Source organism: Geotrypetes seraphini, chromosome 17 (assembly GCF_902459505.1).
Source record: "Geotrypetes seraphini chromosome 17, aGeoSer1.1, whole genome shotgun sequence".
NCBI lineage: Eukaryota > Metazoa > Chordata > Amphibia > Gymnophiona > Dermophiidae > Geotrypetes > Geotrypetes seraphini.
In genome coordinates this window covers 30,429,072-30,452,962 of record NC_047100.1, presented here as the reverse complement: position 1 = coordinate 30,452,962, position 23,891 = coordinate 30,429,072, and the positions used below count along the sequence as shown (strand labels likewise).

Here is a 23,891-nt window from a genome sequence, read left to right as displayed (position 1 = left end):
GCCTCGACAGTTCATGTCACACCGTTTGCCCGATTGCATCTGAGACTCCCTCAGTGGACCTTGGCCTCCCAGTGGCGTCAGGAGCGGGACCTGCTCTCCCTCCCTGTAACGGTGACCCCTTCCTTGAGACGATCGCTCCGTTGGTGGACCAACTCTTCCAATCTTTCCGGGGGTTTGCTCTTTCTCGTCCCTCCACATCGCAAGGTCCTGACCACGGACTCTTCGGAGTACGCGTGGGGGGCTCACCTCGACGGTCTGCGAACTCAAGCTCTGTGGTCGGCGGAGGACCGTCTTTGTCACATCAATGTGTTGGAGCTTCGCGACATTTTCCTGGCAGCTCGAGCGTTCTGTCATCTGCTGCGCAATCAGGTAGTCCTGGTACGGACGGACAACCAAGTGGCCATGTATTATGTAAACAAACAAGGGGGAACGGGCTCTTGGTCCCTGTGCCGGGAAGCCTTGCGCCTTTGGGAATGGGCGACCTCCCAGAACATCTTCCTGCGGGCAGTCTACATTCAGGGAGAAAAGAATTATCTCGCAGACAAACTCAGTCGTCTTCTCCAGCCGCACGAGTGGTCGCTAAACTCCCGAGTCCTGCGCGAGGTCTTCGACCGCTGGGGGACTCCTCAGGTGGATCTCTTTGCTTCCCCGGAGACTCGCAAACTGCCCCTCTATTGTTCCCGGATTTACTCCCAGGATCGTCTCGAGGCAGATGCCTTCCTTCTCGACTGGGCAGGGAGATTCCTTTATGCGTTTCCTCCTTTTCCTCTGATCTTGAGGACGTTGGTTCACCTCAAGTCATCCAGAGCCACTATGATTCTCATAGCGCCACGTTGGCCTCGTCAGCACTGGTTTTCCCTGCTCCTTCAACTCAGTGCCAGGGAGCCTCTACTTCTGCCAGTTTTTCCCTCTCTGCTGTCTCAGAGTCGGGGTTCGCTGTTGCATCCCAATCTTCAGTCATTACATCTGACGGCTTGGTTCCTTTCCCCCTGACTTCGGCGGTCAGAGAGGTGTTGTAAGCCTCGCGCAAGGCCTCGACTCTGCTTTGTTATTCCCAGAAGTGGACCAGATTTTCATCCTGGTGTACCTCGCGCCATTTGGAACCAAGGTTGGTTCCGGTGTCCTCGGTTCTGGAATATTTGCTGCATTTGTCCAAGTCTGGGCTGAAGACAACTTCCATCCGGGTGCATCTCAGTGCTATTGCTGCTTTCCATCGGCATCTAGAGGGACGTTCTCTCTCTCTTCATCCTCTGGTGGTTCGTTTCATGAGGGGTTTAGTTAATGTTAATCCTCCTCTGAAACCTCCTCCTGTAGTTTGGGATCTGAATGTGGTCTTGGCTCAGCTGATGAAACCTCCCTTTGAGCCAATTGACAAGTCTCTTCCTAAGTTTCTCACTTGGAAGGTGGTCTTTTTACTTGCGCTCACGTCTGCTCGTCGAATTAGTGAGCTTCAGGCTTTGGTTGCAGACCCGCCCTTTACTGTGTTCCATCATGACAAGGTGGTTCTTCGCACCCATCCCAAATTTCTACCTAAAGTTGTGTCTGATTTCCACCTCAATCAGTCTATTGTCCTTCCGGTGTTCTTCCCGAAGCCCCACTCTCATCCTGGTGAGGCGGCGCTTCACACGCTGGACTGTAAGAGGGCGTTGGCTTTTTATCTCCAACATACCAAGTCTCATCGGAAGGTTCCTCAATTATTTTTGTCCTTTGATCCTAATCGGCTGGGACATCCTGTTTCCAAGCGCACCTTGTCCAACTGGCTGGCTGCTTGTATTTCTTTTTGCTACGCTCAGGCTGGTCTCACGCTCCATGGTCGAGTCACGGGGCATAAGGTCAGGGCGATGGCAGCTTCTGTTGCTTTCCTCCGGTCTACTCCTGTGGAGGACATATGTAAAGCTGCCACTTGGTCTTCGGTTCATACGTTCACCTCACACTACTGTCTGGACACTTTGTCCAGGAGCGACGGCCGGTTTGGCCAGTCGGTGTTATGTAACCTGTTTTCCTAAATTGCCATCCTCCCACCTGCCCTTTTTTGGTTGGCTTGGAGGTAACCCACATGTGAGAATATCATGCCTGCTTGTCCTGGGATAAAGCACAGTTACTTACCGTAACAGGTGTTATCCAGGGACAGCAGGCATATATTCTCACAATCCGCCCTCCTCCCCGGGGATGGCTTCTTTGCTGGTTATGGAACTGAGGACCACGAGGTGGGGATGCGCCCTCTAGTGGGCAAGAAGGCATGCACATGCGTGGTGCAGTGTAGCAAACTTGAAACTTCAATCAAGTTTGCTTGAAAAGCTGTCCGCGCTGGGGCTCCGTAGATGACGTCACCCACATGTGAGAATATATGCCTGCTGTCCCTGGATAACACCTGTTACGGTAAGTAACTGTGCTTTCTTTGCTGGAGGGAGATAGGTACAGGAGGTGTAATAAAGATCTGTATATTATATACTGTTGATGTATTTTTAAAGACTCAACGTAGTCTAAGGAAATACATGTTCATGGAAAGGATGGTGGATATGTGGAATTACCTCCAGGTGGAGGTAGTCAAGATAAGGACTTTATTTGAATTCAAGAATGCTTGGGACAGGTATGTGGAATCTCGTAGGGGGAGGGTGTGGATAGGAAGTGTAGGTGGGCCATATGGCCTTTATCTGCCTTCATTTTCTCTGTTTTAATGTATCGGCCTAGATTTTTAGCTGGGATATACATTTTTTATAAATTTTTTTTAAAAATAAATGTTTTGGGGAAAGATTGTGTATAGAGGTGACAGACAACCTAACATGATCAAGTTTCTGGAATCCTGTGGATTACAGGACTGGAGGCAACATGGATTCACTAGAGGTAGTTCTTGTCAGACAAATCTGATCAATTTCTTTGACTGGGTGACCAGAGAATTGGATAGAGGATATGCACTAGATGTGGTATATTTAGATTTTAGCAAAACCTTTGACAGTGTTGCACACAGACGTCTAATAAATAAACTGAGTGTCCTCGGGATGGGTTCCAAAGTGACGGGCTGGATCAAGAACTGGTTGAGTGGAAGGTGACAAGAGGGTAGTGATCAATGGAGATCGCTCTGAGAAAAGTTCTCTCCAACTTCCTCCCTTGCGGCCGATCAACGGGCTACAACTGGAGCATCAACCGATAGGAACGGAGCTGCCCTGAAAAGGATGCAATTCAAAAGGATGATCTTTTTGGGAGGTGGAGATGTCTTGCAGTATTCTGGTGCTTTGTTGGAATGGCAGGGAGGTGGTGTGATCCCTTAATGGCTTTTTCTGTGGCGTTTGTCAGAGCCCTGTCTTTTGGTTAGACCAACTGTGCTCAGTCGCTGCACTAAAGAGCGCACTAAGGAGCATGCCCGTGGCGTGCACTTTAGGTGGCATGCCGAGCGGCACCTTGCCGCTAGGTGCATCACCCTAAATTGCATCACTCCGTGCCGCAAGTGATACCGGGGGTCAGAGTCCGTCTCCCATGCCGGGCCGACTCCTTCTCCTTTGCGGTCTAAGGCCAAGACTTCGTTGGGGCAGCTCCCGATGGCAGTGATGTCCCCAACATGCTCCTATGCCTTGGGCTCCCATTCAGCATGTAATCCTTCAGGTTTGAAACTATGATCCTTGCTGGGCTTCCAAAGTTCAGGGTGCGCATGTGACAAAGAATCTGATGGGGACTCTGCAGGCAGAAAGGTGGTCATTGGTCTGGAATCTGGGAGTGGCAGGGCAAGTGCTGCAGTAGAAAAGGGGATGAGGAACCATTCCCCAAAAACAGGATTGTGCCCGGAGCCAGGGAGAGCACAACCAGGAAATGATCCAAGTTTGGTCAATGGGAAGTCTCAAACAAAAGGCAATCTCACCTGTAGAGGACAGTAAAAAAGTGGGAATCAGTAACGGGATGTGTGAGCTAGACCTAGCTAGGGCAAAGTGCATTGGGCCTTGCCTGGGGAGTGGAGGGAGAAAGCTGGGAAAAGAGCTCATGAGAAGCAGAACAGGTTAAAAAGATCTCGGGAGTAGAGCAGACCAAGAGCAAATAAATTCCGCCTGTCTCTGGAGGAGGAGAAAAATTAAAACGTACAGAGGGAGGGGGGAAATGAAAGAAATTGGGGGAACAGAGTGTGATATAGATGGGCTGAGGGAAAAGAGGGACTGGTTGGAGAAAAGTACTATAAATGTCTTGAATGGAGAGAGTGGCTGGACTTTAGCTTTTGATTTGTCCACCTTCCCTGCTCCTGCTCTGGACATTTAGATATAGGCAGGTCATCCCGACCATTCGCTACCTGATGTATTTTGGTTTTCCTTTTGCTGGGTGAAGGGAAATTTTATTGAGTTGAGCACCCTCCTATGATCTGTGCAACTGGTATTTGGTGACCCAGCATTTAGCAGGTTACAGTAATCCATTTGCAAGTTTTGCACATCAGCTGATAAAGCCTAGGGTTACCATATGATTCCAGAAAAAGGAGGATGGATTGAGACATCTGGGTTTTACTTCCGTTGCTTTTCTAAACCTCATGGAGCTTTACTGTTATGCAGTATAGAAGAAGGTTATGTAAAATCCAGATGGCTTTATAGCAGAGATCACACCAAATTTACCAATTTTAATGCATACAGTTATTACATAGCTGAGGCTTGGCTCACCCCCCCTTACTAAAAGTTTACTCCACAATTCAGAAAAGATGGAGTCTGCGTCCTCTTTGCAAAGCATACAAACAATTGAGTTGCTTTTTGTCAGGAGGCTTTACAAGAGGAGAAGCATAACAAGAATGCAGTGGGGAGCGGAATAGAGCAGGGGTGTCTGTGCTGTGCTGCGTCCGCTTTTCCCCATCCTCAAGCCGTGTGAATGTGGCTGTGAGAGCACCACGATACAGAGCGGGCTTTGTGCTGCTGCCAGGCGACCCTTCATTAGTCAGTGCCCTCCATAATTCCACGTCTCTCCTCCTTTACCATCTCCTTGCAAATAAACTTGTTTATCAATGCAGCAGGGCCCAGGATCTCAGCTAGTGCTGGCAGCACTTGGAAGTCTTTTGTCTCCTGGCGGATACATATTTCTATAATACTCAATTTGAAAGTGACACCTAGGAATGAGGGAAACAGCACTTTCTCTTAATACATGTCGTCTTTTTTGCTTTCTAATTAGGTTTTCTCTTTCATTCCTGAGTATTGAAGAAACTTGAACTTAATACATTGCTGTCTAGCTTTTTATTCTAAACTAAGGATGATAATATCTAAGTTTATTTCATATTTTGATAAAGTGCCCATCAGCATAGCCATCTGAGTGGTTCACAATCTAATCAGGAACTCTTAGGTATAGTTTTGACATGATAGACTCCTAGTGTAATCTACTTGGTAATTTTCTTGAATATTCAGACCTCAATTTGCACTAACTGCGAGGATAGTTTGTTGTCTGGGTTTCGGACTGGACTCATGTTTGACACCAAGGTCCTATTTAACAATTTGTTCTGAAGAATTTCCAAGAATTTGTCTTATTATTTGATTTGATTGCTCTGATTAAGGCATTTGCATAAGCCGAAACACGGACCATGTGGGGTCCCACAATCCATGTACACAAGCTCATTCTACTGTTACACTATGTGCAAATTGGATCGATTTGCTGCAATAGAAGTCATTTCCCGCTATCGTAGTTTAGAGTAAGGTAGAATTATTCATGCATGTTGAATTTCAAGTAACATAAACTGGCACATATCTGGGACTACTTGCTACAATTATTGCATTAGTGCCTAGTGGCAACTGTGTTCACCGATGTGTTTTTATGGACTTTTATTGACTTCTATTTGTTTTATGTACTAATAAACCCGTGAGCTTCCAGTTTCTTCTACTCCACTATGCCAGTTTTGAGGACCAGTTTTGTTTTGTGGTTTATTTCCTTTTTCAGTGGAGGCTTGAGGTTTGGTTTTTTTTGTTTTGTTTTTTTTTAAATTATATTGTTGGACAGCAGGGGGCACTAATGTATGAGTCAGCCACGTGGAGAAAAGTAATGCAACCCTGCTGAGTTGGAGAGGCGGGACTCAGACAGGGAGGAGCCATTTCCAGGAGAGAGACTTCCCTAGCAGTGGACTGAAGCAGAGTCCTGGGAAGCAGAGTGAAACCACAGTGAGAGAACAACAGCTGGCAAGGTGAGATGCCTGTTAATTTATAGAAGACTTTAATGCTCCATGTGGAAAGCTAATTGGAAAACTCTATATGTGAACTGTGTTGTGGGTCTGGGCAGGACTTGCAAGACTTTTTAGAGCATGGCAGCCATTGGCCACAGCCAGCATTTTGGGGTCCTGTGAGCTACAAGGTTTTGTGTGAACTAAGAGACTATTGAACTTTCCTGAGCCTGTGAAGCTTTATGAAGGCATAAAGAGTTATGTTGCACCTTTCAACTGTGTCTAATTGTGTGTACACGGACTTGAAAATCCACTCAGGCTTATAAATAGCTTGTTAAATGTGCCTTTTTATGATTCATATCTTAGAACGATGAAAGCCATTTCTGGATACTTTAGATTTTCATACATTATGACATAGAAATGTAGGGATGATAACATTTACAGCCGCAGCTTAAGTAGTCTTGGATATTCAGTGCAAGGCTATGTCCAGGAACCAGAATTGTAAGGTCCCATCAGAGATATATACAGACTAGCCTTCTGGGTCAGACCAATGGTCCATCAAGCCCAGTAGCCCATTCTCACGGTGGCCAATCCAGGTCACTAGTACCTGGCCAAAACCCAAGGAGTAGCAATATTCCATGCTACCGATCCAAGGTAATAACAGACTATAGACTTTTCCTCCAGGAACTTGTCCAAACCTTTCTTAAAACCAGCTACGCTATCCGCTCTTACCACAACCTCTGGCAATTTCCTCTTATTGGTTTTAAGAGTATATCCCTGTAACTTGAGTATCCCCTAGTCTTTTCCTGCACCTTCTTTCTTCTCCCTGTGCACCCAGGCATCCTTCTGGCTTTTGCTGTCATCCATTCAGACTTGTTTGCCATCCCCCACTCAAGATCATCAACCTTGGCCACCCAAGGTCTTATATTTCTTCTTAAAAATATTTTTATTGAAGAATTTTCAAAGTACAAAAAGAAAACAGTATATGATACAGAAATCGAATACAAAGTCAAATAGTATCTAGCACTAGAATGATTACCATCCAAAAAGGGTGGTTAATGTACAAACTGTTGACGGATCAATAAAGTTAACAACCGAACAGATAAACTTGATATTCATGAGCAATAATGAGCTTAAACACTATGATGGCAGTAAGAATCTCCTGTCACCAGGAACCTCAGATCCGGGGAAAAGTTCCCTCTAAACTGTACCATGTCCTTACCATCAAATCCTATTGCATAAGGAGACAAACCTTACCAAACAGCCTTTCCACAGTATCACTCTCCAAAATTATTAAAAATGTATTTATTTTAGTATTTATATACCACCTAGAGCAGTGGTCTCCATCTCAAACCCTTTGCAGGGCCATATTTTGGATTTGTAGGTAGGTACTTGAAGGGCCTCAGGAAAAATAGTTACATGAGGTAAAAGTCTTTATAGTTTATAAATCTTTCCTTTTGGCCAATTCTCCAATAATAATATTGTCATTTATAGCTAAAGAGACATATGATCAAGAAACTGTTTTATTTTACTTTTGTGATTATGATAGTACCTGGGGGGCCACGACTTTGAGACCACTGACTTATAGACTAATGGGCTCATAATCGAAAGAGAAAAACATCCAAAAACCGGCCTAAGTCAGCACTTGGACGAACATTTCTTAAAAATGTCCAAGCGCCCATACTAAAAATGGGTTTTGGACGTATTTAAAAACGACCTAGGCCTTCATATTGCCGCTCAACGTCCAAAGCTAAATGGGGCGTTTCGGGAGGCGTGTCAAGGGCGGGAGTTGGGCGGGACGTGGGCCGGCTTAGACTTAGTCATACAGCATGTATAACCGAAAGTTATACAGCCTAGGATCGACGGAACTTGGACGTTGTGACTTAGACCATGTAAAACATGGTCTAAGTCACAAAAACCCACCTAAACTCACCAGATAAGCACTGCAAACACATAACACAGACCCCCACACACTACCCCAGTGATCACCAACCCCCCCCACCCCCATATAAAAATTTTATTCACAACTTTAAATTTCAGCCTCCAGACCATCATCACCTGGCAGCCGGGCATAGGAAAGCCTAGTCATCCAGCACAGAAGCAGCTTAAGTCATCTTGGGGGTGGGTTAGGGACCCATAGAGAGAAGGACCCATGCCCATAAGCCCCTGTAATCACTGCATTGATACTTAAACATGTACACTCCCCTATACACCTCCAAAACCCTTTTGTACTGCAGCCATAAGAGCTATTGGGGTGGTAGGTAAGTGGGTCTAGGGGATTCTGGAGGTGGTTTGGGGGGCTCACCATGACCTATAAGGGAGCTGTAGTGAGGAGAAGCCATGGCATCCTTTTTGTAAAGTTCACAGCAGTGCCCTGTAAGGTACCCTACTATTTAGGTGCCATGTCTGGGTGTTCAGTCCATCACTTTGCAGACCCCTCCCACGTCCAACAGGGCTTGTTCTAGGCGTTTTGGACTTGGACGGAAATGTGGTATAAAGATAGACGATTTAGCGGCTTGGACGATCAGATCGGCTGGACATATAATTAGACGATTTTCGAAAGTAAAAAAAAGTTGGACGTATCTTTCTAAAATGTGTCTTGCGAGATGGACGTAAACGGACTTATAGTTTATAGTTTATTTAATTTTTGATTAAACGCTTTTTCGTTTCTTCAAAGCGTTGTACAGAATATAAAATAACATTACAGCAAAAAATGTAACATTTAGAACAAACTTTCTATAAACTACATGACTGACTACAGAACGTACTAGGTAATTATGGACTGGCAAGCAATAAACACAAATGGGAAAGGGGGAAAGAAATACAATTGGTAAAGTAAATGGAAGAAACATTTAAGGTAAACACAAAAGGAGTTAGGGAAATGGGCATGAATTAAAAGCAGATATTATTTAATCTCTGAAATGAACCCTTTTTTTTTTTTTTCAGTTAAAAGCATCGTTAAAAAGAAAACATTTTAAGTTGCTTTTAAATTTTTTTAAGTTTTTTTCCATTTTTAAATAAAGCGGAAGAGCGTTCCAGATTGTAGGGGCTGTAACTGAAAAAATTGAGGTACGGCGTGTGCCATTATTTTTTAGGGAAGGAATATTGAGGTTAAATTGAGATATGGACCTTAGGGATCTTGGTGGGTCATATGGAATCAGTAATCTATCTATGAAAGCTGGGGCATTTGACTGCAAAGTTCCGAATGTTAAAAGGGCGATTTTATATGTTACTCTTTGTGAGACTGGCAACCAGTGGGCATTTTGAAGAAGAGGGGTTACATGATCATATTTCTTTGCTCCCAAAATTATCTTAATGGCCGTATTTTGAATCAGCTGCAGACGTTTTAAGTCCTTATGATAAATTCCTTTTAAAAGTGAGTTACAATAATCTAATTTTGATATAACGAGTGAATGTATCAGAACATTGAGGGAACTAATGTCAAGAAGAGGGGCTAATGATTGGGTCATTCTCAGTTTATAGAAACAGCTTTTAACTAAGGCGCTTATTTGTGGTCGAAATGTTAACTTATTGTCTATGAGAACACCTAAAATTTTTGTGGTTGTAACTGGTGATAGTGGAATGTTATCAATGACGACTGGAGAAATTAATTGAGCTCCCTCTTTTCCAGGGAATAGGAGAGTATTAGTTTTTGAGATACTCAATGATAGCTTATTGATGTTTAGCCAGTCGTGGATTTTACTTAATTTTTGATTAATTGCCTGAATCTCAGAATGATTGGATGGGTCAATGGGGTGCAGAATTTGGAGATCATCGGCGTAAGCGTACACTGTAAACCCTATTGATTGACAGAGAGTCAGAAGGGGGGCCAAGTAGATGTTAAATAATAAAGGTGATAAAATAGAACCTTGTGGGATTTCAAAATTAGAGTGATAGGGATTTGATTTTGATGTGTTGAAATGTACTGTATAGGTTCTATCAGAGAAATAAGAACTTAGACGTCCCTTTCAATTATGGCCCTCCACGTGGTTTACATTCAGGTACTCGAGCATTTTTCCCTATCTGTCCTGGCAGGCTCACACTCTACCTAATAATATACCTGGGGCAATGGGGGGATTAAGTGACTTGCCCAGGGCCGCATGGGATTGGAACCCACAACCTCAGGGTGCTGAGGCTGTAGCTGAAACCGCTGTTAACACATCCTCAGAGTGAACTCCATTTAACATTATTCTTATTTCCCATTTAACTAGTTTCCAACCCAGTCAGTCATTTTAGGGATCATGCCAAGGGCATGCCGTTTATTTATAAGTCACCAATGTGGAACTATAATAAAGGCTTTGCTAAAATTTGATTTACACTCTATACTGCAGCTCCTGGTCTGCTCTCTCTCAATGTGCAGTTCCTGGGCTTTCTCGCATGTTGCCTGTCTCTGTCTCTTTCTCTCAAAGTGCACTTCCTGGGCTCCCTGTCTCTTTCCCAGTAGTGCAGCTCATGTGCTGCCTGGCTATTGAGTGTTGACAGCGTTAGAGATAGGGTCAACTCGGGAGAAGGCTAGGCTCTGATCACCAGTCTGCATTTGGAAACTTTTACTCAGATGATTTCTTAAAAGTAGTTGTTCTTGAATCAATTTTTTATGCTGATTCTTGAAACGTCTTCCATTTTTTTCTATCACGTCAGGTTTTTACACAAAATAAGAAGTTATGTTTTCACGATTTTAACTACTGTAAGCACAAATGTATTCAAACACCATTCACACGAGGACAATTTTTATTATAAACACATTTAAAAAATACTGTAAAGAACTGTCTTAATTTATTTCTTGACTGCCCTGTAACAAAACAATTTATTAATAATTTTCTTATTCCCTATAGTGCTTCTAAGACTTTAAGATCATCTTCTAAAAATCTTTTATCTATCCCGTCTTTGAAGTTTGTCAACAAAATGAGGTCCACCATTTTCTCTGTCAGCGCTCCATCTCTTTGGAATAATATTCTGGCCCACTTACGGGAAGAATCAATTCTTCACCATTTTAAGGCAAAATTAAAAACATTTCTTTTTCTTGATGCTTTTGAGACCTAAATGTCCTTTTCTGGGCTACATAGTTTTATTCTACCTTTTGACACCCCTCCTTTTGATTTTTTCCCTATATGTTCTTTCTTTTTACTTGATAATTGTAGTTCTACCCTGTTTCCCTTTTTGTTTCTATTTGTTTTTAAATTGGTTTAAATAACTATTATTGTTTTAAATGATGTATTGTTATCTCATATATGTTTTTAAGGCAATGTACATTGCCTAGAAGGCTGATTGGGCAGTATATGAAATTTTAAGTAAACTTGAAACTTGGAAAGCAAACAGTGTTCCATTCATTTTCAAACGTCTCCTCTTTGACTTCCTTGCAGATCTTTGAAGATCTTGACTGTCCCTCTTCAACATCTAACAGTGGTCGGCCATCATAGTTTCATTCCATCTCCCCTGGTACCTCCTCTCCATCTCCTTAATATCTTTTTTGAAAACGTTCACCTTGCTCTTCACTATAATGTCCCAGATTTGCCGGAAAGTAGTCGATATGGGAATGTAGAAAGTGAACTTTTATACTCATGTTACAACCCAACTTCTTGAAACTTTCTAACATTGTTTCAACAATGGCCCTGTAATTAGGATCTTTGTTATTCCTTAGAAAGCTTTCAGTAACAGATCGGAAGGCAATCCATGCGTCTTTTTCTCTCTCATTCATTGTTTTATCCAAATCTTCATCCTTCATCAGTTTCTTTATTTGAGGACCAACAAAAATTCCAGCTTTCAATTTCTTAGAAAGGTACTTTAAGCCTGTGGTAGAGCCCTTACAAACTGCTTTATCAAGCTCAATTGGATGAGTAGTGGTAGAAGCAGGACTTTTTGGGGATCTACAAGCAGTTCATGTAGGATGTTTTTAGTTCCGGGCACAAAATTTCACTGCTCTGGCCAAACTCTCACACTCCAATGTCTTTGCTTTGCCCGACTGTCCCATTCACATAGGAAACAAGGCATTTTTGTGAACCCAGCTTGTTGTCCTAATAGTATTCCTATAATTTTTATGTCACCGCAGAGTAGCCATTTGTGTCCCTCATACTGGATACTTGTTAATAGTAGCTTCATGTTCTCGAATGTCTTTCATTTGAACTGAATGGGCCACAGCAATGGACCCATACACATTCCCATTATGCAGTAACACGCCTTTGAGGCTCCTCTTTGATGAGGTTAAAAAAGCCTCTACTGAGTAGGATCATGTTTAGTGCCATATAAATGCATTAACTCGTTTGTTATTGCAGTAAACCAAGGAATTGTTATGTGGGAATAAAGGAACTAGTTCCATGAATAATGTGTTCCTGGTTCCAGAACATTATTGCTTTTAAGCCGGGAGCCAAGTAGTTCTGCAGGTTTCTTAGGCAAATTCAAATTGCGTACTAGATCATTAAGTGCACTCTGAGAGAACCGTCATATTCAGGCTGGTAGACATCATCAGTATTGTCTTTGGTGATTGTGTCAAGTTCACTTACAACATCATCATCTTCTGCCAAGTTCTCTAAAACAGCTGGAGGAAGAGGAGCATGCAGGTGTTCTTCATGTGGAACTGGCCTAATGGTTGAAGGAATGCTTGGATACACAATTTGGTTCTTATTTTTCAAATTGCATCCCTGAACATTAACTAAACAGAAGTAATAGTCATTAAGGTGGTCTTTAGTCTCCCTCCACACCATAGGATTTGCAAATAGCAAGCACGTTTTCTTCCCTTTTGTCCACAATCTTAACCTCTCAACTCAATAGTGGCAAACTTTCTTTGCCTGTGCCTTATCCTGGTCACCAAGTTTCACTTTAAAATAAGCATAGTAAGCTTTTTTCACAAAGTCTGTTAGATGCGTTCTTTGCTTAAGGACTGTATAATTTCCACAAATGTGACAGAAAACATTTGGTTTGTTCATACACTTGCGTGTAGACATTGTAGTACCTACAATCACAATAGAGAAATAAAATGAGAACAGCAGTGGTAATGCAAGCGTCTGAGATAAACAACACTTCCAAGGTCACACAATACCAACTAGAAGCCGGCCTAAAGGCTTACAGGTCTGTATTGAGAAATTTCCCTCCCACAAAACTCATTACCTCTGGCACAACAACAAATCTTTGAAGTAAAATAGTGAAAAAACTGTACATGATAGGAGAAAACTAAGAACAGTTCTGGAATTGGCATAAAAAAGTGACTTTTCAGTTATCCGAAATCAGACTAGTGATTTGGCTGTGGGGAGAGGGAGGGCAAGGGCCGTCATTGGTGCAATACTGAGCAGCTGGTCTGCATTAAGCAGGAAAGCGGCAGGGGCAGGTCTAGGGGTCTTACCTCTGTGCTGCAGCCATGGACACTGAAACCCGAGGGCTCCACTTACTAAGCCTACAACAGTGTCCATTTAATCGCATTAATTTACATAGTAAAATAGTAAATGACGGCAGATAAAAACCTGAATGGTCCATCCAGTCTGCCCAACCTTACCCTTTTTCTGAAATTGCTGATTCAATTTAAATTTTTCTTTTTCTTAGCTATTTCTGGGCCAGATCTCCTATAGTCTCCGTCAAAGCTCACTCCAGCCCATCTAAACCATCCCAGCCATCGAAGCCCTCCCCAGCCCATCCTTAACCAAATGTATATATACAGACACAGACCGTGCAAGTCTGCCCAGTATTAGCCTTAGTGCTTCAATATATACCATTATTTTCTGATTTGAGATCCTCTGTGTTCATCCCACACTTTGGGGCAAAATAATAATAATAATTGTATTTCTTATATACCGCTATACCATAAGTTCAAAGCGGTTTACAACAAGATTCATGCAATGAGAGAATGTGATGTTTACAACAAGAAACATATGTTTACAACAAGATACATATGTTTACAGCAAGATGCATAAGTTCAGAGCGGTTTGCAAGAAGATACATGCAATGAGAATACGAGATGTTTGCAACAAGAAAACATGTTTGGAGCAGGATACAGAAGTACAGAGCGGTTTACAACAGGATACATGAGTTCAAAGCGGTTTACAAGAAGATATATGTAATGAGAATAAGAGAGGTTTACAACAATATACATGCAATGAGGGTAAGAGGAGTAATGGGGAGAGAAAGGACTTTCAGGGATACAAAATTGCCAGAGGAAGAGAACTCAAATTGCGTTAAAGAGACAGGTTTTCAGTGATTTTCTGAAGTCAGCGTATGAAGCGGCCTCGAGTATGGGTTTTACGAGCCATGTGTTCAGTTTGGCTGCCTGGAATGATAGCATTCTGTCAAGGAACTTCTTGTAGTGACATGATTTCAGAGATGGGTAATTAAGGAGATTTATTCTGTGAGAGATCTTATTAGAGCAGTTGAGGATGAATTGAGAGGCGAGGTAAGTTGGTAGCATCCCAAAGACCGCTTTGTAGCTGATGCAGGCAAACTTGAAGAGTATTCTGGATTCCACCGGCAACCAGTGGAGTATCTGGAAGTATGGGGTGATAGTCCCCCTTTCCTAAATTCTTTGTTGACACGGCCTGCTCAGTTACCAAAGGGATGCAACAAACTATATCAATATCCCACCCCACCCCCTTATTCAAAGTATGGGATTCCATTACTGCTATTCTAGTGAGACTTTAGGCCTTGTACATATCCTAAACATTTTCACTTATGGGCAGCTCATCATTACACAGTACTGATGGGGCCTAAGCATTACTACCTGAGAGGCAAGGAGGGCCAGGAAGGCATGGTTAAATGCACAAGAAGTAAACCTTTTCCAACTAGGAACTAGGTAGCCCCTGGAGCAACGTCATAAAAAGATTGGTGGATGTCTGGAATGCCATCCTGGAAAAGGAAGTGGCAATGGAATTCAGAGAAAGAAGTATTTTTAAATGCCAAGAAGCTGGAAACCAAGAATTGAACTCTTCAGTGCAAATGAAATGATTTTTTGCGCTTCTTAGTGAGGGCAGAAACTTGCACAGAGCAGCAGTTACAACCCTTACTAGGCAGACGGATGGCTCATTCCAGTGTAGAGTTGCCGCCATCTGCTCTGTTACTGTGTTATAAAGGTCAGTAAAAACAGGCCGATCATGGGTGCAGTAGTTTTGTCATGGAACAAATTCCCTAGGTCGTAATAAATGGATTACAGCTCAGTTCATCTCTTTTATGGAGCTGTATATAACAGGAATAAAGTTTATAGCAAGGCACTGACTGCATAGGACAGAAAACCACAGACTCTTTCAAGTGTGTACTTCTGACGATGTGCCTCCTGCACTGATTTTCAGAACGGGGATGGGAGACGATTTGCTTTGTTAGCTCTACTTGCTCCTCTTCTCTTTGTAACTGTTTGGTATTCAGAAAGTCCCTTATAGGAAGTCGTTCCTCCCCCTGCTATGTTGTTTTCCTGGCTTTGGGGAGTGGGGATTTCCTAACCTGATAGCTCAAACTGTAGTACCACATTATCTAGGGTTTCCAGACGTCCGGATTTCCTCAGACATGTCCTCCTTTTGGCAGTCTATCCGGGCGTCCAAGGATGGCAGCGGTGGAGGGCGGCGACTGCAGCAATGAAGGGCAGCTGTCTGTGGCGGGCCGTTATCTGCTGATTGACCACCACCCCTCTCCCATGAGATTTCAACTTTTGGGCTGTGAACAGGCTGCCCGCTGGGGCCTTCCCTCTGCTGTGTCACTGATGACGCACTACCTTCTGCTGATCCGGAAGTTTATCTGTAGCAGAGGGGAGAATTCTGGGTTAGCGGTAGGCAGCATGTGAGAGTCACTGCCAATACCATGATCTGAAGAAGCAAACCTGGAATACAGAGAGGAGAGAAAGGAAAGTTGGTGACATGGGGGAGGAAAGGGGAGAAAGGAATTTCAGGAAGGAAAGTTGGTGGCACAGAGGGAGGAGAGGGAGACATGTATGGTGAGGGGAGAGGATGAAATTGCACATAATGGAGGGGAGGAAGGGAGAAATGGTGCATGGAGGGGGATAGAGAGATTTGATATAGGGTACAAGGAAGGGAGGGAGAGAGGTGTTGGACATGAGTGTAGATGAGAAGGAGAGAGAGAGATACAAGAGAGGTAGAAGGGGAGATGGATTCAGAAGCAGAATGGAGTGATGGAGAAATGCCTGGAAATGGGAGTGAGGGAAGAGTAGGTGAGTGAAGCAGGGAAGAGATAAGGAGATGTCAGGCTACGAGGGTGGGGAGGGGATGCTGAGCTACAAGGGTGGAGAAAGGAAGATGCTGAGAATGGTAGAACCCCGAGGGGGAGGAGACGGTGGCAAGGAAATGGATAAGAAGATAGATATAACAGAGGATAGAAATATGGTAATGGAGGTACATTGAAGATGAAAGGGAATGGAGGACTAAGGAAGGAATGAGATGGGGGATGGAAGAAGATAGAAATTTGATAGGTAGCTGAAAAGTGGAAAAGAGGAGAAAGGTAAGAAAGAGGCAGAAAAGAGCTAAAAAGGAATGATCAATATGTCTTAGTCAGGTGTAGTGAGGGAATATACAGGAGAGAGTAGAAAAGACAAATGGAGAATTATCAGACGAGAGGAAAGCAGAAAAAAGAAACTGGAACTTACATGATGAAAAAATAAAACATCCAGACAACAAAAGGTAGAAAGAATTTTATTTTCTATTTTGTGATTACAATAAGTCAAATTTGAAATGTGTATCCTGCCAGACTGGTGTTAGCGAGCGTGATTTAGGACCCAGCAGAGAGAGAAAATGTCTTTTTTGTTTTGTTTACACCACAGCACCAGCATGGGGTTGGGGTGGATGAAGAGGCTAAAAAAATAAACCCACCAGGCTGTTTATAAAAAAATTGCCCGATTTGGGTAGGAAAAGCAAATCGAAAAATAATAGTAACCTAGTAAATGACGGCAGATAAAGACCTGAACAGTCCATCCAGTCTGCCCATAAGTTATACCCATTTAAAAAATACATGATTAGATTAACTTCTTTGATATTTCTGGGCCGTAGACTGTAAAGTCTGGTATTGGCCTAGGTTCCAAATGTTGAGTTGCCGTCCAAGCTCACTCCAGCCTATCCAACCATTCTGTTGTTTGTAGGATATCTATCATAGTCTGGGCAGTAACATCCTCATGTTTCCTTATTAGTGGAGTTCCCATTGATGCCCACCGCAGCCCATCCTACATTGAATCACCATATATAGAACATAGGCCATGCCCAATACCGGCCTTAGTTCTTTAATTTACATCCTTCGTTTTCTAATTAGAGATCCTCTATTCTAATTAGAGATCCTTCAAGAGAAGCTTCGTCAACAGGAAACCTGAAGTCATGATGCCATTGTACAGAGCCATGGTGAGACCTCATCTGGAGTACTGTGTGCAATTCTGGAGGCCACATTACCGTAAGGATGTGCTCAGAATTGAGTCGGTTCAGCGGATGGCCACCAGGATGATCTCGGGGCTAAAGGGTCTCCCGTACGAGGAAAGACTGAGCAAATTGCAGCTCTACACTCTTGAAGAGCGTAGGGAGAGGGGAGACATGATTGAGACATTTAAGTACATCACGGGACGGGTCGAGGTGGAAGAGGATATCTTTCTTCTCAGGGGACCCTCGACCACAAGAGGACATCCGCTCAAACTCAGGGGAGGGAAGTTTCGTGGAGACGCAAGGAAGTACTTCTTCACGGAGAGAGTGATCGAGCATTGGAACAAGCTTCCAGTGCAGGTGGTCGAGGCACGCAGCATCCCAGACTTCAAGAACAAATGGGATACCCATGTGGGATCCCTACGGGGTCATGCCAAGGGATAGGGTCACTAGGACTTAAATGAGCGGGTCAGTAGAGTGACCGTATAATTACAATTATACTTAAGGGGTCAGAAGACTTAAGAGAGTGGGTAAATAGTGTGGGCAGACTTGATGGGCTATATGGCCCTTATCTGCTGTCATCTTTCTATGTTTCTATGTTTCTATTTTTATCCCACGCTTTTTTGAATTCCATCACTGTTTTCCTCTATTTTTATCCCACACTTTTTTGAATTCCATCACCGTTTTCTTCTCCACCTTCCTCGGGAGGGCATTCCAGGCATCTACCACCCTCTCCGTGAAGAAGAATTTCCTAACATTGCTCCTAAGTCTTCCTCCCTGCAATTTGCAGCAAAAGAAGAGGAATGTTGTCCAAAACAGACTTGTTGCACCATGACAATGCAACAGCTTGGGTTCAAACATTTTCCACATCCTCCTTACAGCCCGGATCTGGTGCCTAGCGATTATCACATCTTTGGCCAACTGAAAGAGATGCTGCAAGGTCGCAGATTCACCTCTGATGATGCAATAAAGGAAGCGGTGCTCATCTGGTTTCGGGAGTAGCCAAAAAACCTCTCTGCAGGAATGCAGAAGTGATTTGTTCAATTGCTCCCAGTTACTTCTATTAAAGCTGTTAAATGTATTTTGCCTTTACTTTTTGATTTACCTTTGTATATTATGAAGAATGCATAAACTTTGCAACACCACACATACTCCATCCAGAACTCGGTTGCCACCACGTATACATGTATATGTGTAATCCCTGAGGTAATGTTATAAAAACATGTAAAAGAGGGTGCTCCGAGGACAATTCTCACATGTGGGTGACATCATCCACAGAGCCCAGTGTGGTCACTGCCACCAGATCCCCCCTAAGGTTGCTAGCAACCATAAGCTTTAGTGTTTTTGGTAGGTTGCCAAATGGCTACCAGGCTTCAGCTCTGCTAGCTGCTCCAAAACCCACTGTACACTACAACAATAGACCTTATGCCTACTAGTTTTTGTTGGGTTTTCATGGGCTCACACCTTTCACCACAAGTGTTGTAGTTAGAGTGGGATATGGGTCTGAGTCCCCTTCTCTGCACAACCACCAGGCTACTCCAGAAACCTGCTTGCTGCTGGGCATAACATCTGCTGAAATGGAGAAATCACTCAATGATGAATTTTTAAAAGAGCTGTGCTGATGATATAGATGAGTCTACAAATTTTTGTGCTCAGAATCATGGAGGGGGGTGCTGGGGATAAACCCCGGAACCAACCACCTCACTGCCCAATCATCGCATGTAAAATGTAGACAGATATTATATCATGTAACAATATTTTTAATTGTGAATGTCTACTAAATTGTTAAGAGACTCAGCAAACTTATCTTTCTAGCTTGCAGGTCCCGACGCGCGTTTCGCCCCTGCCTCAGGGGACCAACGATAGTGTATGAAAATAATCATGCGGTGGGCTCAAAGATTCTGAAAAATATGAAAAATTAAATGAATTAGTATTTATTAATTAAAGAACGTATAAAACCTAGAATATAAATACAAATAAATTTTATGTGTCTTAGCCATACAGAAGGGGACTTACCAAAAAACAGCACTTGCCTCGCGCAATAAAGCGATAGACAAGTGTCACAGCTTACGACTCCAATATATTACCGGGGCGGACATGCCGCCATGTTTTTAAAGGACTCCAACGTACTGACGTACTAGACGTTTCAATAATAACCCAGCCAATCAGAGAACACTGGGTGCCCTGATCAAAAATGAGGGAAATTTAAGTGATGGAAAGGCAAAACGAACTACCAATACCAGCTGACATGCGAAAAAAGGGAGTCGTAAGCTGTGACACTTGTCTATCGCTTTATTGTGCGAGGCAAGTGCTGTTTTTTGGTAAGTCCCCTTCTGTATGGCTAAGACACATAAAATTTATTTGTATTTATATTCTAGGTTTTATACGTTCTTTAATTAATAAATACTAATTCATTTAATTTTTCATATTTTTCAGAATCTTTGAGCCCACCGCATGATTATTTTCATACACTATCGTTGGTCCCCTGAGGCAGGGGCGAAACGCGCGTCGGGACCTGCAAGCTAGAAAGATAAGTTTGCTGAGTCTCTTAACAATTTAGTAGACATTCACAATTAAAAATATTGTTACATGATACATTTTACATGCGATGATTGGGCAGTGAGGTGGTTGGTTCCGGGGTTTATCCCCAGCACCCCCCTCCATGATTCTGAGCACAAAAATTTGTAGACTCATCTATATCATCAGCACAGCTCTTTTAAAAATTCATCATTGAGTGATTTCTCCATTTCAACATACGTTTCTTTATCACTCATTCTTGGAAATTGTTTCAAGTATTACCCCTTGTTTATATTTGACTGAAGTGGGCATAACATCTGCGGCTTGTATACAGGCAAGTATGTACTGCATTTACATTTTTGACAGGTGGGAGGGAGTCGGTGACCACTAAGGGAATGTGTGTGTGGGGGGGTCATCTTTATATTTCCAGTGGTCATCTGGTCAGTTTAGACTCCTTTTTCTGCCCTGGATGTTTTCTAAAATGTTTGATTATGGCAGAAAAATGTCCAGGTCATAAGCTTGCCCTATTCCCCCCCCCCCACCCACCCAAATCACGACTCTAACATGTCCCCTTGAGATTTAGATGAACAGGAGTCTCTTCCTGGCTTGGGTAGTACTACAATCTGTGTTAATTTTAACATTCACTGTCCACTTAGAATCAACCCCAAAGGGGAGCGCAACCAGTGACTTGTTCTGTTCCTCCATTAAGTAGTATTGCAAACTATTTGGGTCCTCTTAAACATTTAAATAGAAGTTGTAGAGTCTGGGAGCTGGTGGGCAAATTGTAAAGCCTCTTCTACCTCCATAATAAACGTGGTTTTACCCTCATAAAAGATTTGCAGACGTGTTGGATACAATAAGGCGGATGGAATTTTCTTTTGGTGTAAATTGAGTAGGCCAGCATAAACACTTTTCTTATCAGTAGGACTGTGGAAGAGAAATCTTAGAAGCAGAGTATTTTATAATTGTCATATAATAATTGTTGGTCTGCTTGAAAAGTCTGCAGGATTTCTTGCTTATGGGCAAAATTAAGAAGCTTAAAGATCACCCATCTCGGCTTCTGCTCCACAGGTCTCCTCTGGCCCAGCCAATGTGCGCTTTCTATAGGCATCGAAGATTCCAGAGACTGAAGGGATCCAGTCCTCTAGAAACCGCTGAAGCTCCTGATCTTTAATTGTCTCAGTCAAGCCGACCAGCCGCAAGTTACAGCGGTGGGATTGGTTCTCCAGATCGTCAACTTTGGTTTCTAAAGCTGTTACCTTTGCCTGAAACGACTGCTGTCTATGCTCTTGCTAGTGAAGTTGGTCCTCCATGTTGAGCAGTGGCTGTTGATAAGTAAGTAGCTCTGCCTGCCAGGTGTCCATCCATTAATAAATAGTCAATTTTGTCCATAATAGGCTGCAATTTTTTTAATCAAACAATGTCCATACTTCTGCCACTATTTTGGTGGGCCATGTGGAACCCACCGAAGGACTGGACATCCCCCTCATTTGCTATCTTGAATTCACCACCACATGCCTGCTCTCTGTCTTTCTGAGGCAGCTTTAAAGTCATGATCATATATATCCATTAGTGATCACTACCCGCTGATAGATTGGGTCTTGGCTTACTAGCTTACCCGAATTTCTAGATGGTTTGGCATGGGAGGCTTGGGAGCTCATCTCAACAACACTCATCTCTCAGCACGGCATCACGTAACCTCTCCTTCCTCCTTTTTAAATATATGGAATATATCTGATCTGGGTTTCCAGGATTATATTTTTGAATAACATTCATGCATGATGTGAATTTTTGACCTTTGCAGCTGCTCTTCTAAGTTTGTTTTTTGGGTTTTTGTGTATTTTTTTTTTTTTTAACCATTCTCCTCATTTTATCAGTTTCCTTTTTGAAAGTTAAATGTTAACACATTATATTTCCTGTGTGTATCTACTCCACATAATATATCAAATCGATCATGTTATGATCACTGTTATCAAGTGGCCACAGCACCATTATTACCTCCTGTACCAGATCATATGTTCCCCTTTTTCTTGGTTCCTGAAACAGCTGCTCCATGAATCAGTCCTTGATTTCATTAAAGAATTTAGCATCCCTTACATGCCCTGATGTTACATTTATCCAGTCGATATCAGGGTAATTGTGTTACCCAGTTTTAGTCTCTCCATACTGGTCCATTCCTATCACTATCCTTTTCCCCATCACACATGGAATTTCTATCCATAGGGATTCTAAGGTGTGTTTTATGTCTTGCAGAATTTCTAGTCCTCTAATGTATAATGCTGCTACTCCACCTTTTCACCGCCTTAGGGTAACAGTTCCGCTTGTTCTATTTTCTCTCTAGATGGTGTATTGGTGTGATATTTGCAGTGCTACCTTTTCATAGATAAGGTTCTGGGACTTAGGCATTTAAATTCTGATTATATTTTATATTTTTGCAAGTTTTTTTGTTCAAAGGATTTGGCAGCAGAGGGATTGTGTATTGAAATCTTTGTATGTTGGGTTGTAAAGTGAGGCTACAAAACCCCCAAAATGTAAGTGCCAATAAACAGAACAATAACCAAAAACAATTGGCAAAAACTCTCCCTCCCCCCCCCCCCCCGAACTGAGAACGATACCGGCAAGCACCATTGCCCGGGGCAGGGTTTAAAACGTAAGGCAGATTGCCCGTACTGAGGTGTTGTTATTTAACATTTGCTCAGATAGCCATACGCTGGTATCGTTCTTAGTTTTGGGGGGTGGGGGGGGTGGGGGAGGGAAGAGTGTTCATTTTGGGTTGTAAAGTAAAACATTTTAGTTTGGCATCCTTGGCATTTTTTGTTGCTGTCTTGATCTGGAAAAGGGTTTCTAAAAATACAGTTAATTAGCTCTGCCATTTGTATATCTAATTGCAAAAGACCTAAGAGTAAGTTACCGGTTTTCATAATTACCAGCAGTGGGGCAGTATAGCTGATACAGGATGGATTTCTACAGTCTGCGTCCATATGCAAATGTTATACCATCTGGTCTTGCCTATCTCGGAGGAGGAGGGGAAGACATCTTTTAGTGGAAAGTAGCTAGATTGCTGGTTCAACATTTCCTTGATAATTAATTAATTTATTAACAGTCTTTAAGAAGAGGTTCACCCAAGGCGGTATAATTTAGCAGTAAAAAACCAAATCCATACATAAATACAATGAATGAGGTAAAGTCAAAGTCGCATGAAACAGTTTCAAAAATATATTTATAAATAGCACTGAAATAATAAATACTAAAAGGGAAACATAATACTTATGAAGCATCTAATAAGCAGAACATAAGCATTGCCTCTGCTGGGTCAGACCAGGGGTCCATCGCGCCCGGCAGTCCGCTCCCGCGGCGGCCCTCCAGGTCCATGACCTGAAAATGTTCCCTACCTAACCTAAAAAGTCCATACCCTATTTGCTCAGTGTCCTGTGAGGTAAACCTCTATCTGTACCCCATTATTCCCTTCGCTTCCAGGAAGTCATCCAGTCCCTTTTTGAACCCCAGAATTGTACTCTGGCTTATCCCTCTCCGGGAAGCGCGTTCCAGGTGTCTACCACCCGTTGAGTGAAGAAGAACTTTCTTGCATTCGTTTTGAATCCGTCTCTTCTCAGTTTTTCTGAGTGACCTCTTGTTTTAGTTGCCCCTGCTAGTCTAAAGAATCTGTCCCTCTCCACCTTCTCTATGCCTTTCATGATTTTATAAGTCTGTATCATGTCCCCTCTCAGTCTCCGCTTTTCCAGGGTAAAGAGCCCCAGCCTGTCTAACCGTTCGGCATATGAGAGGTTCTCCATACCCTTTATCATCCTCGTTGCTCTCCTCTGGACCCTCTCGAGTATTGCCATGTCCTTCTTGAGGTATGGCGACCAGTATTGGACGCAGTATTCCAGATGTGGGCGCACCATTGCTCGATACAGTGGCAGGATAACTTCCTTCGTTCTGGTAGTGATACC

At 42.9% G+C, this 23,891-nt stretch overlaps 1 protein-coding gene across 5 annotated transcripts in view; it reads left to right on the top strand.

The window, feature by feature from the left end:
* The window catches only part of SLC38A3 (solute carrier family 38 member 3), a 149,161-nt gene that overhangs the window by 53,225 nt on the left and 72,045 nt on the right, over nt 1–23,891 (top strand). For all 5 annotated transcript variants that reach the window (XM_033926665.1, XM_033926667.1, XM_033926662.1 and 2 more), the window contains exon 2: nt 21,010–21,273. The gene's annotated coding sequence lies outside the window, so the exon portion shown is untranslated. The remainder of the gene's footprint in view (nt 1–21,009; nt 21,274–23,891) is intronic.